Source organism: Doryrhamphus excisus, linkage group LG21 (assembly GCF_037039965.1).
Source record: "Doryrhamphus excisus strain RoL-2023G ecotype Guam linkage group LG21, RoL_Dexc_Guam_v1.1, whole genome shotgun sequence".
Taxonomy (NCBI): Eukaryota; Metazoa; Chordata; class Actinopteri; order Syngnathiformes; family Syngnathidae; genus Doryrhamphus; species Doryrhamphus excisus.
Window position 1 is genome coordinate 7,259,475 of NC_136377.1, and position 16,310 is coordinate 7,275,784.

Here is a 16,310-nt window from a genome sequence, read left to right on the forward strand (position 1 = left end):
CAACAGTTGTTTGAATGGTATCACCCTTGTTGACATTCCAGGTGCTTGTAATGCTGGTCATTGACATGCCTAAAACCAAGGTGGCTATGACTTGTTTATTGGTTTGTTTATTAGTTGTTTGGGAGAAATGGTGTCGTAGACCTCGCCTTTCTCAACTTTGACGGAGATGGCGTCCATCTGTCTTGAAAGAAATTCAATTTTACTTTTGAAGTCAAACTTTTGGATTGAATTGAACTTGAATTTGATTTTCTGAAAAATAATACCACCGGCCACATAGCAGAGTGTGTGTGGTTCATATTTTTGACAGCTTGTAGATTTGAAACAGGCAATTGTCTGAACTCATTTAACATGCACTCTAAATGGATGGGCGCTGGATTCCGACTGATTTTAAATTTATCTTCTATTCACTGAAAAAAAGACCATCTTCCAAGTCTTAGGTAATTTTGTCTCTCCTGTCTGTCACATTTTTATGGCTGTCAAGCTTTTATCAATGGTTGGCTTTCATCTTATGTCGGGTGAAGACGTTTTTGCACATGGAATCCCTCATTAGAATCATTCCTGCCTTCCACATGTATCTGCTTGTGTCAGAACCTATTGTTTCTGCCAAGTCCATACCCGGGATGGTATGGGATGCTACTTTTATAGAATGTCACTGTCTTTTCCTGACCATCCATTAGGCGGACTGGCTGACTGGTATTGTATACAGCTGCAGGGGATCTACTCACATATTTACCAGCATCTCATCAATAGCTCAATCGTCCATTGAGGAGAAGAAGAAGGAAGTCAATTATAGCTGTCCATAGCACTTCAACCATGATGGTTTTTGAAAAAAAACAACAACAACCCGTCCCTATGACCATTACAGTAATTGCATTTTTTTATTGAAATCCTTTAAAGTGTGAGGTATTCATCTCCTGGGCATCTCCTGGTGTAGCAGCTGGAGAAAAATAAAGAACTCCTTCTATATATCGATATTTTTGCTCCACTGGAGAAAAATAAAGAACTCCTTCTATATATCGATATTTTTGCTCCACTCTACAAAGCCAGTAAGAAAGAAGTATGGGGACCTCAACCGTATATTTTTGCGGAGGCTAGATGTGCCACACTTTGAAAAGCAATGATTTACAGAGACAAGGGTATGTTTTAGGCTCAAGCCTACAAGAGGAAAGACAGCCTTTAAGTCATTGTTCTAGTGCCTGGGAACACATTTTCCCCAGATGTCAAGTCTTTAACCTCCAGCGAGATGAAATGTTCTCTCCGATTAGTCCACATTGGGCATATCAGATCAACAAGAGGCATCAGTTTAAAGAGTGATGTAACGTTGACAAGCAGTCAGAGTCTATTCCTAAAAGTGAATCAAGGAGTAAAAACACATTCATTGTGTTATTTTAATAAAAATGACGGCATGTTCTTATAAAACTGCTTCCATGGAAGTACAGTAGAACCTACAGTAGAAGGTCAAACACACTGGTCAAATTCAGATTTGATGGGATTTTTAAACAAATATGATGCTTGCTGAAATGATTATTTTGTGATGTGCGAACTGCATCCATCCCTCAAACTGACTTTGACCTTACACAGCTTCAACAACGCTTACCGGTTTAAGAGAAAGTTTGCACACATTTCAAAAATCCTATAAATATCAACAGCACAAGTGTTTTCATGAATCAAAATGTAAGTTTATGTTCGACTTAGTTTGCCGGGTCATACAGTATAAAAATGATGGCATGTTCTTCTAAAACTGCTTCCATGGAAGTACAGTAGAACCTACAGTAGAAGGTCAAACACGATCCAACACTGGTCAAATTCAGATTTGATGGGATTTTTAAACAAATATGATGCTTGCTGAAATGATTATTTTGTGATGTGCGAACCGCATCCATCCCTCAAACTGACTTTGACCTTACACAGCTTCAACAACGCTTACCGGTTTAAGAGAAAGTTTGCACGCATTTCAAAAATCCTATAAATATCAACAGCACAAGTGTTTTCATGAATCAAAATGTCAGTTTATGTTCGACTTAGTTTGCCGGGTCATACTGTATAGTCGTTAAACCTCAAGGGTTCTTGTTTTGCTTTTCTCTTGACATGTTTTGCTTCCTCTAGCGTTCAAACAGATGCTTTCTCGAGCAACTCTGAGGTAACTGTAATAAATGAAATGATTTACAGTGCCTTCGCTGCTTCTTTTTTTTTGTTTTATTTTATAAAGCAACCCATTCTATGATGAAACGGAAGTAATGTTCTCAGGAAGAGTTTGTGGGGAAGAAACGATGAGGCAGCTAATTTCTCCAGCAAGTTGAGACGTTTCTGTCAGACAAGGTGACCCTCCTGAGATATGGCTTGGGTTTTATGGATGGAGGGATAGATGGACGGCTAGATATAAACAAAAGAATACGTGCTTCCGTGCAGCACCAAAGTTAAGTAAAAGCAAACGGCGACCGACCTAGGCGGCGTGAAGGGAAATCTACATTTAAGTTCAAAGAGCTAATGAATATAAATGAAGGGATCGACAAAAATGAATCGCCTGCAGATTAAAGATCAGAGCCCTCTGTAATTGTGATTATGCATGCATTCGCCCCATCGAACAGATGAAAGATATAAATCGATGGCGAGCATCAGCACTTTCAATGTTTTAAAGGCAAAGAACCTGTCCTCCACTCCTCTCTCTCCTTGGCTACGATGGTGTGTGCGCTTGTTTTTTTTTTTCTTGTCAAGTTGACACAAAAGCTTTCAAAAGGGAACTTGTCTTTAGCTGTATTGATTTGAAAAGCTGCAATACATTTTGTGACTGGCTGTACTTTGTGACATCTAACTGTCAAAAATCATCCCAGTGTATTTAAAGTGACACAGACACATTTCGCCATAATTACAAATAGGACCAATAGTAGCAATTAACCACTACATACCTTAAAGCGCTACAGACATAAATAATAATATTGCAAAAATGCTAGTCAAAGATCCTCAGTGCTCTTTGACTACATACATACATTTGCTGTGGCGCCAAGTGTCACCAATAAGGTGCCTGGTGGCGTGCAGTGGCTCAAACTGCCTCCCACCTAGCTCGTGGTGGCCCGTAAAAAATTGAGTTTGGCAGCAAGAAAATGTCAAAATGTTTAAAATCTTTGTGTCCACCAAGTGGAACCAAATGTCACAAATAATCCATCTATTGGAATCTACTGGAATGTAATGGCTCGAGCCAAGTTGCGCCAATGATGCTAGGAGTCCACTGGGCCGGCACTAGTTGGTGCCAGTTCGTGCCAAAGTTTATGTGATTGGCTAGTGAACATTAATTTGGCGCCACAGCGAGCCACTACGCGCCAATCACATAATCTTTGCCGCCAACTGGCGCCGGCCCAGTGGACTCCTAGCATAACATGTATGAGTTTCACACCACTAAGGCACACAACAGTTCAAAATTTTAAAGTGCATTCAGAGGTAGATGACATTTGGCAAACATGAACATCTTGAAATTTGGTGAAACCAAAAAGCCAATTTATACTTTTGAAAATGCTATATTGCCTGAGAGAAAGATTTCCAGCTTTGTTTGCAGTCTTTCGAATTTTAGAGACTTTAAAAACTTTTGATCTACAGGTTTTTACGAGTTGGATCTCAATAGAACACCAACTCATGTCCCCCCCGCTCAGCTATGAGTCTGTTAATGATTCATCATAAGAAAAAGTAAGACAGTAACAACAACAAGGAGACAGCGAATTAGGACAAGACTGTACATCCTGAGAACAATACCATTGCACATATAAATCGGGCACACCAATCCTAACAGATCCTTGCCTCCTATTTCCCTTGTTTTTGTGCTCCTCATCCCGGAGTGTTCAAAGCCACAGCATGAGATGACAGTTGACTATGGTCCCTGGCTTCCATATAAACCCTCTCCGGTCTGTTTACCTTCTCCGGGGATTACAAGACACACTCACATGCAGCTCATTCTTGGCAAATCCTCCACTGTGAGGCAGAGACGTCAGGAGAAGAAACATTGTTTTGTCTGTATTTCTGTCGCAGAAGGCCTTCAGTTCTACCTGTGAGGCCCCTTTCATCTGCAAGAGTGTCTTACTTGGCACGGAATTTTATTCTTTTTTTTTTTTTTTTAATAGGTGCCTGCTCGGTGATTGTCTTGGCAGCGACATCAAACGGGGCTGGCAAGTTTTTTGTTTTGGAGATACCAGGAAGGATTTTTCTGTTTATAAATAGTTTGATTCATGTTTGACTACCTCGTGAGTTGGGTGTGCCTGTGAGATTATAATTTCATGAACGATTGTGATTTGTCCGCATTTCCGGATATTCTCAAAAGGTGGAGTATGTTGATGGCCAATGTTGTAGTCGCAGTAAGCAATTATAACATTAATACCGCAGATGAGTTTATTATCTTTAGTACTAATGGTGCTCCATCATTTTTATTTTTTTCCCTTGTCCTGTCCAGCCAGTGGGGAAAATAGTATTATTGATCTAGATGCCCTTAAGATAAAAGGGAAAAAGTTCAAGATACTCTTTTCCTGTTTGGAACAGGAGGGGATAGAAAAGAAGAGAGGAGAAAATTTGTTGGATTTATCATGAATTTAAAATCTTGTTGAATTTATTTAAAAACAAACATAAAAATCAATAAAAATTTTTGAGGCCCCATGAATTATTTACTTTTGAAGGCCATGTACCCGGTGACTACATCAGAGTAGACTTGAACAAAGGTTTACAGTTTTTTAATAATTTATTCATTCATTCATTCATTTTCTACCGCTTTTTCCTCACGAGGGTCGCGGGGGGTGCTGGAGCCTATCCCAGCTGTCTTCGGGCGAGAGGCGGGGTACACCCTGGACTGGTCGCCAGCCAATCACAGGGCACATATAGACAAACAACCATTCACACTCACATTCATACCTATGGACAATTTGGAGTCGCCAATTAACCTAGCATGTTTTTGGAATGTGGGAGGAAACCAGAGTACCCAGAGAAAACCCACGCATGCACGGGGAGAACATGCAAACTCCACACAGAGATGGCCGAGGGTGGGAATTGAACCCTAATTTAATTTAATTTAATTTAATTTAATTTAATTTAATTTAATTTAATTTAATTTAATTTAATTTAATTTAATTTAATTTAATTTAATTTAATTTAATTTAATTTAATTTAATTTAATTTAATTCTGTTTTTTGTCTGTGAAATAAGTTTAGGAGGTAACAATTTTTTTTTCCAGTAAAGATAAAACATTTGGCCTCCTTAAAAATAGAACTGCAGGGGTCACAGTGTTCTAGTTAACCTTTCCGCTGTACCATACTGACTTACGTCGGTGTTGACACCCTAATGGCTCTAACATCCATGGTCGTTTCACATCCCACTGAACTTTCCTGCTCTTATACAATATAATACAATATATTTAAAAATAATGCCATACTCAATTTCACAGTTAATTGCCACCATTTGCCAAATTATAGATATTAAAAAGTGTAGGTCATGAGCTTGTAAAAGGTTTATAAGCCCTTGCTGTACAGCCTCTACAGAGAATACAGATGGCGGTGATGGCGACCTTTGCTTTGCTCTGGTGCATCTCGACACAACTCTTGTTTCACACTCGTGGCCACAGTATTTAAGGTGCCATATTATTCTATTTTTTTTAACAATTTTATTAAGTCTCAGAGGTTCCACAACTGTGTACTTTAAGTGTGTTGTCCAAAATCTAGGCTGCATTCTAATAGCAGTTTGAGTTGCTTTTGTTGACTTGACCAAAACACTTGTTACGACATTATTGCCGACATCATCTCTAGGCTAGTCTTGTAGTGGCTGAACTCAATTTTATTTCTAAATCTATTTTTTCTGCCGTCATCTTTGTGTTTAGCGCCACGTTTGGTTATTCTGTGTCATTCTGGCCACTCATACAGAATGTATTCAACCTAAAATCACCGATCACAATCATGCACAGTATGTTTATTTTATTCTAACACCCTAGAGTTACATGTACTGACACAATTGTGGTGATACCAGTAATACTACATCTGTTATATGGATGTGAGTAGTAAAAGTATTATCCTCCTGCCATTCAATCTGTCTATACTGCTTGTTTTGTGCAGGGCCATCGGGAGCCGGAATCCGTTCCATCAAACACCGGGGACACTCTGGACAGACGGTAAATAAAAAGCATGCACTATATTTCAAAGTGGTAGTAAAGTTTTTTTGATCAGTTTGTACAACCCTGTCAAACTGCCCAAAACGATATCGATGAAGTTGTGAGGTGACACAAGTCAGCGTCCTTGTCTTTTCTATAGCATACAAGCATCGTTGTTTTTGTGTGCCTTTTCAAATTTGCATGCCCACTGGAAGAAAGCCAAAGACAAAGTGTTTTGACCACGGCCAACTATCCTCTTACGTTATTGTCTTAGTCGGTCTGATGGGAAGAACCGTAACGAGGCAAAGTTAGATGTGCCGGAGTGCCCCCAAAAAGAAGTCGTAATCTCATTTGGCTTGCAATTTATTGACTTAGCCCGACCCATCTCTTACCCAACTTTTTCTTGTTTCCATGTGTTGTGTGTATTGCTGGCAATTTACCTTAGTACACTGTTACTTTGCTCTATAGCAAAGTATCTGGCAGCTTGAGTAAGTGCTGTCTTCTAAGCTTTACTTGGCACCGATGGGAACGCTGTAATCCTGTTTGCAACTCATACACACTGTCGACGGAAGCATGTGGGGGGGGGGGGGTAGTCGACTGCTTGAGGTAGTGTCTGCGACAGCCAGTCAGAGAGGCGTCACTAATTAAAAAGCATGTTGCTTCAAAAGGAGTTTAAATATGAAATGTGTCTCGTCTGGTATATCGTCTGTATCCGAGCGTCCGTCACAAAGGATTAGGAGTGCGCCGGTCGAACGGCCACCGCTCCGTATCGGTGAAAAACCACGGTATCAATAACAGCCGATCCCCTTCGCTGATCAGCTCCGCCTTAACTGCCGTGTGTGGGAGTGAGAGTGATATAAGTGTTGCACCTTGCAAAACACGCCAGAAAAAACACATTTAACAACACACACATGTATGAGTCTTATTTATATAGCTTATTTTCTCTTATTATGTGTACTACATTGGGTAATATAAGTGTAAACGTGACTATAGGGGTGTTATTTTATGTCTAGAGGTCTCTAATAATGTTAGAAACCATCTTTAGTTGATTGTAGCCAGGTTTTCTATGTTCTACTTACAAAAATACTTTAATTATAAATAAGAAATCTTACTTCTTGGAAAATCAGGTATCACGGTCTGCTCCAGAATGGATTAATCTCGATAAACAAGGGATAACTATACCGGATTTTTGGCACTGACCACTACTAAATCAAGTTTGTTTTATACATTCCTTTGAGATCCAGACCACTGCACTCATTTACATGTGTACTACTTCTACACCCAAACGTTGACCTTGAAATGCTTGCCTTTACCCTTTTTATTGAAATTTTAATGAAGGGGTGCCCTGGAGGCTTGCCGTGCTTCTCCAAATGCACAAAATCCCTGTTGGTCACATTCACATTGAGGGGTGAGCCTTTTATTTGAGTATGCGGTGAGCATACACTTATCTAACTATGGCAGTAATTAGTTATGGATCACATGAATTCCGCCAGCTGGGGACTTTCTTGAACTGTGATTTGAAAGTTGCACCTTGAAAGCACAAAATGAAGTGAAATATCGATAGCTTCCAGAGGCCATGTCACAGATTGCTGTCATGCTGTTGCAATATAATATGGATTTATACCTTAATTAAAGCTTTGCACAGAATATAAATGATTATCCATTTGCTGTGCACCATGGTAACAATGATTTCACCGAGCATTATTTGCTCTTGCATAGCCCAAATAATGAGCACAGCCTGTCTGCTATTTTAAGACGACACGCACATATTTGGTGTTGACTTTTTAGGCTTACAGTGATGATTCATCATAATTATTAAGCAGGACACGTTGGCATTCTACACAGACAAGTCATCACGCTAATAAAATTTGTACCGTACATGCTGCGCCTCAGGAGGAGCAAATTAAAAGAAAAGATTTTTTTCTGTGATTTAATTAAAACCGGCCTACTTTACAGAATCTGTTTTAAATTAATAACTATGGGCACATTTATTGCATAGACAGATTTGCATCTCTGAGAATTACAGTCATGTGAAAAAATTTGGACATCCCATGGTGTAACTTTTATAATGCTGAACCAATTTGTCATAGTATGCACCCGATGTCATTATTTTTCTGACTTGCACCACATGGTGGTGCTGTTACAACACACCAAAGTTTGACCTTGGAATTGACACAACTCAATGTGAAGTTCATGGCTGGCACTGACTCCTTTTGGAGTTTTTTTGTTTTTTTTTTACCTTTCAGGTTTCAGGTCATAATTCCCTCTGGTCAAAAAACACCCACAAACTTTATCCTCCTCCAGTAAAACTTTTGCTCCTTTGTTGTATAAGTCGTCTTCTGGTGAGATTGGGTACATAATCCTCTTGGCATCTTGGCAGTCAAATTCCCTCATTTATTCAGTACTGCATTAAAAATATCATTTGACTGCTTTTTCTTTGGAAGGACAGCAGTGACAAGCACCTTCCAGCTCACAATCACTCTTGTGCGTGTTGCTATAAATATGTTCCCTGTGGGAGCTGAGTGACAGGTGGACAGGAAGTAACGCCAGGAAGTTCAGAACTGTGTTTTAGCTTTGCATAGGTTACAGCCCGACTAGTAGCCCATGTCTTTATTATGGTTTATTGTGCCTGTTGTGAGATAATTCAACACCAAAGTATGGTGTGTGTATCACTGAACATCGTTTTTTGCGTTGACATCACTTTTTAAGGGTCTGACAAGTACAAACCTGAGTAACAATGGTTGAAAAAACATGGATGCCATCAAGCTGAATTAGCAACTAATTGTCCACAAGCCATTTCACTTATCATATATTTATTATTATTCTATTATATGTACGCCTGCATGTCTTCCAAAGCATTTGGACCACAACCCTTAGGACATTTGTGTACTGGTGCCAAGAAATAGAATGGCACTTTTGACAACTACAACTTTTACACTGTGGCAATGCAAAAAGTCTCCTAGCAAAAGTGAACAAACTGTAATGTCTTCATGTCAAAACTTGCTGGTCTATTTTCCAGGCGTCTAAACAAATAATACATCAAATATGTCCTGACGGGACAGCTGATTGTCATTGAACATACAAACAAAAACAGACTTCATTTTGAGTTTAAAGCAATACAAAGAAAGTTACTATATACATCCCCGCTTTTTTTTTTGGTTTGGGTCAAATTGTGTCCTAATGTTATTCTAAGACGATGAAGCTCCCATGTGTGAGTAGTTGAGTTGTATTTTATTTAACATGCAGCCAACTCCCTGAGGTTTCTTCTGCAAAGAGGGACTCAACCCTGTTTCCTAGTTTAAGGATCCTTGAGAGAATGTGCTTGTTTGAACTGCAGAAACAAAGGAATCTACATTCAGCTCAATCAAATCACAATTGAAACAAATAAAACCATGAATTTACAGCAAAAGCATCATGCACACTGCATTTGTTGGCGAGTCACTGAGAATGACAAGTCGTGAGTGACAAATTCAGAGCGGTCAAATTGAGTGAGTAATTAGAAATAACCATGAATAATGAAAAAGATGTTTAACACGTGCGTATTCTCCGATGCTGCATGTACTGATGATGCAGATGACATTTGAGTCTGGTTTTACTCAGATGAGTTGAAGGAAAGCTGCACTTTTCAAAAATGTTGCCCATTCATCTACAATCCAAGCGTGACAGATGACGCACGTCTTTTTTGTTTCTGTGTTCTAGATAGTCGCCTCATGATGCCGGTTTTTCCAATATTAATGGATGTAATTGGGATTCCGCCTATAAAGCTCCCCAAAAAACACCAACAAATACTTATCCATCCTGACACCTGCATGTTAACCAAACCTAGCCACGTTGTTATTGTAGGAACTACTTTTCTGGCTTAGTGACCTAGCGATATAGCCACTGTATATATCGCTGTGATGTGCTCCGTGTACAAAGCGTTTATTATTGATCTAAAACCTGTAGCTCACCCTCCCTGATAAGGATATGGATCCTCATTTGTCCCAAAGTTGTCGCCGTAATCAGCTCTCACAAAGTTTGGCATAGTAAACAAAGAACATACTCGATATATTGTTGATGGAAGTATCGTTACTTGCTATGTGATCTGTGAAATCAAATGTATCCAGTAAAGAAGTTCCACTCAAAATTAGTTAAAGTGATCAAAATTGGTATATTGGCTGCTCTATTGTGATTATTGGCAGTTTTCCAGCACTTGTCCAAGCATAGAAATGGCTAAATTAGCTAAAATACATATACAAAAGGCACATTCAAAGGAGCTGTGAATTATACGCAGGATTCTTCACTAGTTAGTAATTTATAATCAAGTTCGGCGATACACACAAACGCCAAGACTTGAGAGCCAGAACAACAGCCTTTTATTTCAGGTTTGAATTATCTCACGGCAGGCACAATAATCCCTGCAGTAACTCATGCCAAATTAAAACTAAATTCAGAACTTTAGGGGTGTTATATCATGCCTGTAGAGCTCTAATAATGTTAAAACATGTATTTAGATTTCGTAAACACATTTTTTAATGCTTTAACTATGAAAATATAAAATTTATGAAGAAATAATCGTACTTTTACTTAATTCACTTATCACGCATGGGTCTGGAACCAATTAACCGCAACGAACAAGGGATTACTGTATTAAAGAAAGATGCCTTACTCGCCACCATAACCAGCGCTTTCATTGCAAATTTCATATTTACAATCCAAAGGCGAAACGTCACTCGAGTGCCGATATCATCGGTCTCCCGATATAAACACACATCCAAAGTTACAAGTCTTGTTATGACACAATTTGTGCAACTCAAATGGCTATTCTTTTGACACACACAAAGGTTAACTTTAATGTAACAACCTAAGCCAATCAATGAGACAAAACCAACATCGCGGTTTTGTTCCTCAGCTCACATGGACAGTAATTGCCCAGTGTGGTTGATATTTATTCTACCATATCATTTTATCAGGAGCCTGTAGACTCATTAGGCAAGAAAGGGGTCGTGTCGTAATCCTTGAGGGGTCATGCTGATGCACGGGAAGAACAGATGATTGCATGTAGATCGGTGTTGTTTGGAAAAAGAACGCCAATTAGGGTTACCAACTCTATGGAAAGTGGAGTGTAGTTTGTGGGAAAGTTAACTGTGAAAACCTTGTGATGTGCAAACAAGTGCATAATACAAATGGGTGCTTCACAGGTTTTTGATGTTGGGTACTTAATACCCAGTGCCAGCAGCCAATTGACTAACCGGTCGTCTTATTCACTGTTGATGCTCATGCTATTCCGACCGTACGATGCCAAGTCATTTGACATTCTCATCACTTCTCGCCACATCAGTCACGGCTATTAAGATTACAACAGATAACCACACATTCCGTGACACAACAAGTTTAAAGCCACATTAAAATATTTAATGCATGCTGGTTTTAATACCTTTTTATGATTTTTTTTTCAATTTTTGTGCTTCTGACTCATCAGACATCCTAAAAGAACATCTACCATTACGTCTAATTTATGTGGCTTATTCTAGCAGTTTGTCTTCCTGATTGCCTGCAAATTGAATTCTTGTTGAGTAATCCATAATTCCTCCATTTGAAAATTGGAGAGACTTGTAACAATAATTGCAGGCCAGAGCAGACGAACATTCGTCTGCTGCAGTGGAACTCAGCAGATTGCTGATTACATTGAGAATGTGTAGGAACAAAGGTTGGAATGATGCTAACAGGGCAGTGCTAATGGTACTACACTACAAAGTTCAAGTGATGTTCCCATTTTATTTTGGTTCCCAGTTCAGATAGTCATTCATTCATTCATTCATTTTCTACCGCTTATCCTCACGAGGGTCGCGGGGGTGCTGGAGCCTATCCCAGCTGTCTTTGGGCGAGAGGCGGGGTACACCCTGGACTGGTGGCAAGCCAATCACAGGGCACATATAGACAAACAACCATTCACACTCACATTCATACCTATGGACAATTTGGAATAGCATGTTTTTGGAATGTTGGAGGCAACCGGAGTACCCGGAGAAAACCCATGCATGCACTGGGAGAACATGCAAACTCCACACAGAGATGGCCGAGGGTGGAATTGAACCCGGGTCTCCTAGCTGCACGCTAACCACTCGACCGCCGTGCATCACGATATTCAATATACTAGTGCAAATTATAAAGCATAGCCAATAAGACATACCATATCCTAACCAAATATAAAGATGGAGTGTAGAACATTTATATACTGACATCATGATATGCCGATGGCTACACATGTATACTTTCCCCCTGACGCATCTGTGAAAGGTAAACAACAGCAACCTGCAAGTCAGAATCTCTGTCATCCATAGTCTGTCAAGTACTGTCTGATGGAATGCTTGATATAACGTTGTCTAATACACTTTTCCTCCATAATGTAATCCATTCATTGTGTCCACTTGTCCATTTTGCCATAACATACATCTACTCAAACAACTCACCCTGTGGTGAATCCAGCCTGCATAAATGCTCCAATTAACGCCTCCAGTCAATTAACCAGTGAGTCTCAGTTAGTTGCTGGGTGCATGGTCTCCAAATGCAAATAGCTACCGGGTTCTGTATTTAACGCCGCATCAAAGAAACTCATGCATGATATAATATAGTTGCTTTATAATGAAGTTATCAGTACTGTTAATACTGCGCCATACTGCTGTTACAACATTGGTTCTCCACCTAAATTAAGCATTTTCAAAACATAACAATGGTTAAATGAACTAATATACAAACACAAGGCATTCAGAAGATGCATTCAAAGACGCTGTGAATGATACGTATGTACTATTCTACACTGGTAACTTGGTGATAGTAATGTTACTCATGTTCAGTTAAACACACAAATGCCAGAATTGACTGCCGGAACAACAGGCTTTTATTGCAGGTTGGAATGATCTCACAATAGGCTCCTTTATAAAAACACAAGCTAACCCCAAGCTAAAACTTAACTCTGAACCTCCGATGTCACTTCCTGTCCGCCCGCCAATCAGTCCCCATAGGGAACACGTTTATAGCAATACACAAGCAGGAGTTTTATTTATGTTTTAAATGGTTTATTTACGGCGGCACGGCGGTCTAGTGGTTAGCGCGCAGACCTCACAGCTAGGAGACCAGGGTTCAATTCCACATGTTCTCCCTGTGTTCTCCGGGTACTCCGGTTTCCTCCCACATTCCAAAAACATGCTAGGTTAATTGGTGACTCCAAATTGTCCATAGGTATGAATGTGAGTGTGAATGGTTGTTTGTCTATATGTGCCCTGTGATTGGCTGGCGACCAGTCCAGGGTGTACCCCGCCTCTCGCCCGAAGACAGCTGGGATGAATGAATGAATGGTTTATTTACTCTTATTATGCCTACTATAATACAAATGTAAAGGTGATGTCATGTCTAGGTGGTTCTGTTAATGTTAATGTTAATGTTAATGTTAATGTTAATGTTAATGTTAATGTTAATGTTAATGTTAATGTTAATGTTAATGTTAATGTTAATGTTAAAAACTGTATTTACAGGGTTATAAACAGGTTTTTATGCTCTAACTATGAAAATATTCTTGAAACCATGTAAATAGAGTTACAAAGTACTGCGGTGTAAAAGTACTTGTCATCCACGTTAACAAGACAGACCTGAGATGATGCTTCTAACAATCATCTGTAACTAATCCAATGTGGACAAACGGCCATCTTGTTTTAGCGTGGGTGCATGCGGAGAGACTGGCTGTGAAAGCGATGTGGTCATTGTGAGGGAAACAAATGATTCCTCATTGTGATTGGTTTGAAAATAAACTGTCACATCGGATTAAAGTCAGCGTTGAAGTTGTGCTTGTGGGTTTTTGCAAAAGTTGGCTACCGTTTGCATCGTTTGACTCCATGCATGACAAACAGGAAGGGTGCTTGTGGGGTTGATGCGTCTGACTGCTTTGTTATACATGTCTAATCTTCATTGCTCCATTAAATATTGGACCTCATGTTGTATTTCTTATTTGTTTTGTTTTTTAGAGAAATAAAACCTGAACCTCTCTCACCCCTTTACGTGAGATCCCTGTCACCTGTAGGGGGCAGTGTTGATTCATACCTCATGTTAGTTAAAATGCTTATAGCCGCTTGATAGAAGGAGCAGAAGAAGACAATAAGAGCACATTCCCATCAAGGTATTATAGTGTGGAATGGTAAAGTATATTGGTATCACTTTATAATGAACTTTTGCAGCGTGTGTAATGATTTTTTTGTGGTGCATATACGAGTAAATAGCTTCCTGCTATGAAGCGTGCCAGTCACACTGAAGCTTTCCCTTCCACTCTCCTTTTCATCTTGCTCACCCTCGTCACGGTATACCTGCCCCCCCCCTCCATCCCCCTTTTTCTGCACAGTCTCTCCCGGTAGATGCGTCACACTGTGGACTTGATATAAAATCAAGCTCCTTACCAAGACATCATTTAAACAAACAGAATGTCAGCGGGATTCTTAGACTGCTTTGTCTTCCCAAGTAGGTCAATATGGGGGGGCGGGGGGGGTGTATATGGGAAATTATTTAGAGGCTAGGAATAATTCAGTCACTAACTTCAAATTTCAGGGGGGGGGGGGGGCAGTGAAGACGAAAGCTCAGCGACTACACTAAGTAGCTCGCTAAAGCACACTTTGAAAACAGACCGTAAAAAGCTGCAGCTAATCTTGTGTTTTTTTTTTTTTTACACCCTAAAGCAGGCTGATGTTCTGAGACGTTCTCCGGACAAGGTGTGAACTGACTTTTACTTCTGTCATGTCCATAAAAAGAAAAGTAGGGCAGAGTGTGCGAGAGAATCAGACCCCAAAATGAACAACTCATTCTTGTGTAACTTTCTTCAAGGCCTGGGCTCATGTTCCTAAAGTCTCTATCGGTGTTTACATGATACAGTAGATATACTATATCATTCAAGCCTATTAAATTAGGAACGCCGTTGCTTAATGATTATGTTATTTCAAACATCAATCAGGCTTCGGTGATACTTTAATCTCGACAGGGTGAAAGTTGCAAGCTTGTTTGTTGTTGGTGCCTGGAAATCAGATCTGACTAAAGCACTCTCACACTGTCTTGATTAAAAGGGATTAGCTGGCTTCGGAGACACACTAGCGTCACGAGTCTCCGAATGGCACTCTAGGCCCCCCACCCCCCCACCCCACCCCTATGTCGGTCCAGATTTCTACATCATTAACTGCAACTTGGGTATTGAGACACATTAACTCAATCAATCCCAGCCATTTTTCAAAATACAGTTCTTTCAGTTGCAGACATTTTAGACGATTTTTTACGACTGATCTTACCAGGCACACAGAATGTTGTGTTCTATGACTGTATCAGTGTAGAACATACCAAATGAAAGTTTAGACTTCTGTCCTTCATCAGAAAAAAAGTTAATTTCTGCCTTTTTACTTGTTTTAGCAATCAGCAGTAGAAGATATGTAAGTTTTAGGAAAATATCAATTGTTTTTATGGCCTTAAAATTGCTCTCAATCCTAATGCATTGGTGAAGAGTTGCATCATCCCCTCTTTTAGCCTCTGGCGCAAAAAAAATAACATAAAAGTTGTATAAATACGTTGTTGGGATCGGGTGTTTGGGTTTATAAAAATGTCTAACTATGTCTTTGAACAATTGAATGGCTTAATAGAATGCTAGCTACTGCTAGTTCAGGACTGTGTTGCCAACTCTCATACCAACAGTGCCTAGCACCGTTTAAAATGCCACTGTGTTTCTGTTAATGATATACATTACCTCAAATGAAAGTATCGATGTTTGGATTTGGGAACAGATCTTATAGGACAAAGATCTGGTATCTCAAGTATCGATATTTCAGTATCAATCCACACATGGCTACCATGTTCTTTGCTGGAACAACAGGCTTTTATTGCAGGTTTGAACTCAACTTTGAACCCTTGACATCACTTCATGTTGAATCACTTTCTGTTATTAGTGCAACACACATCAGCAAGAGTCTTATTTAAGTCATAGATGGCTTATTTTCTCGGATAACATCTACTATATTGGATAATATGAGTGTAACGTGACTATAGGGGTGTTATTTTGTTTAGAGGGCTCTAATAATGTTTAAAAAAATCAATTTTCTATGTGTAAACTGCAAAAAATATTAGACTTAAAATGAGGAATCTTACTTTGCAGAAATTCATTTATGACAGTCGGGTCTTGAACAAATTAACCATG

General features: G+C 39.5%; 1 long non-coding RNA gene across 1 annotated transcript in view; it reads left to right on the forward strand.

Annotated features, from left to right (window-relative positions):
• The first annotated feature begins 6,077 nt into the window (after positions 1-6,077).
• The window catches only part of LOC131137859 (uncharacterized), a 107,136-nt gene continuing 96,903 nt past the window's right edge, over positions 6,078-16,310 (forward strand). The window contains exon 1 of the long non-coding RNA XR_009131991.2: positions 6,078-6,133. This is a non-coding gene — a long non-coding RNA (uncharacterized LOC131137859). The remainder of the gene's footprint in view (positions 6,134-16,310) is intronic.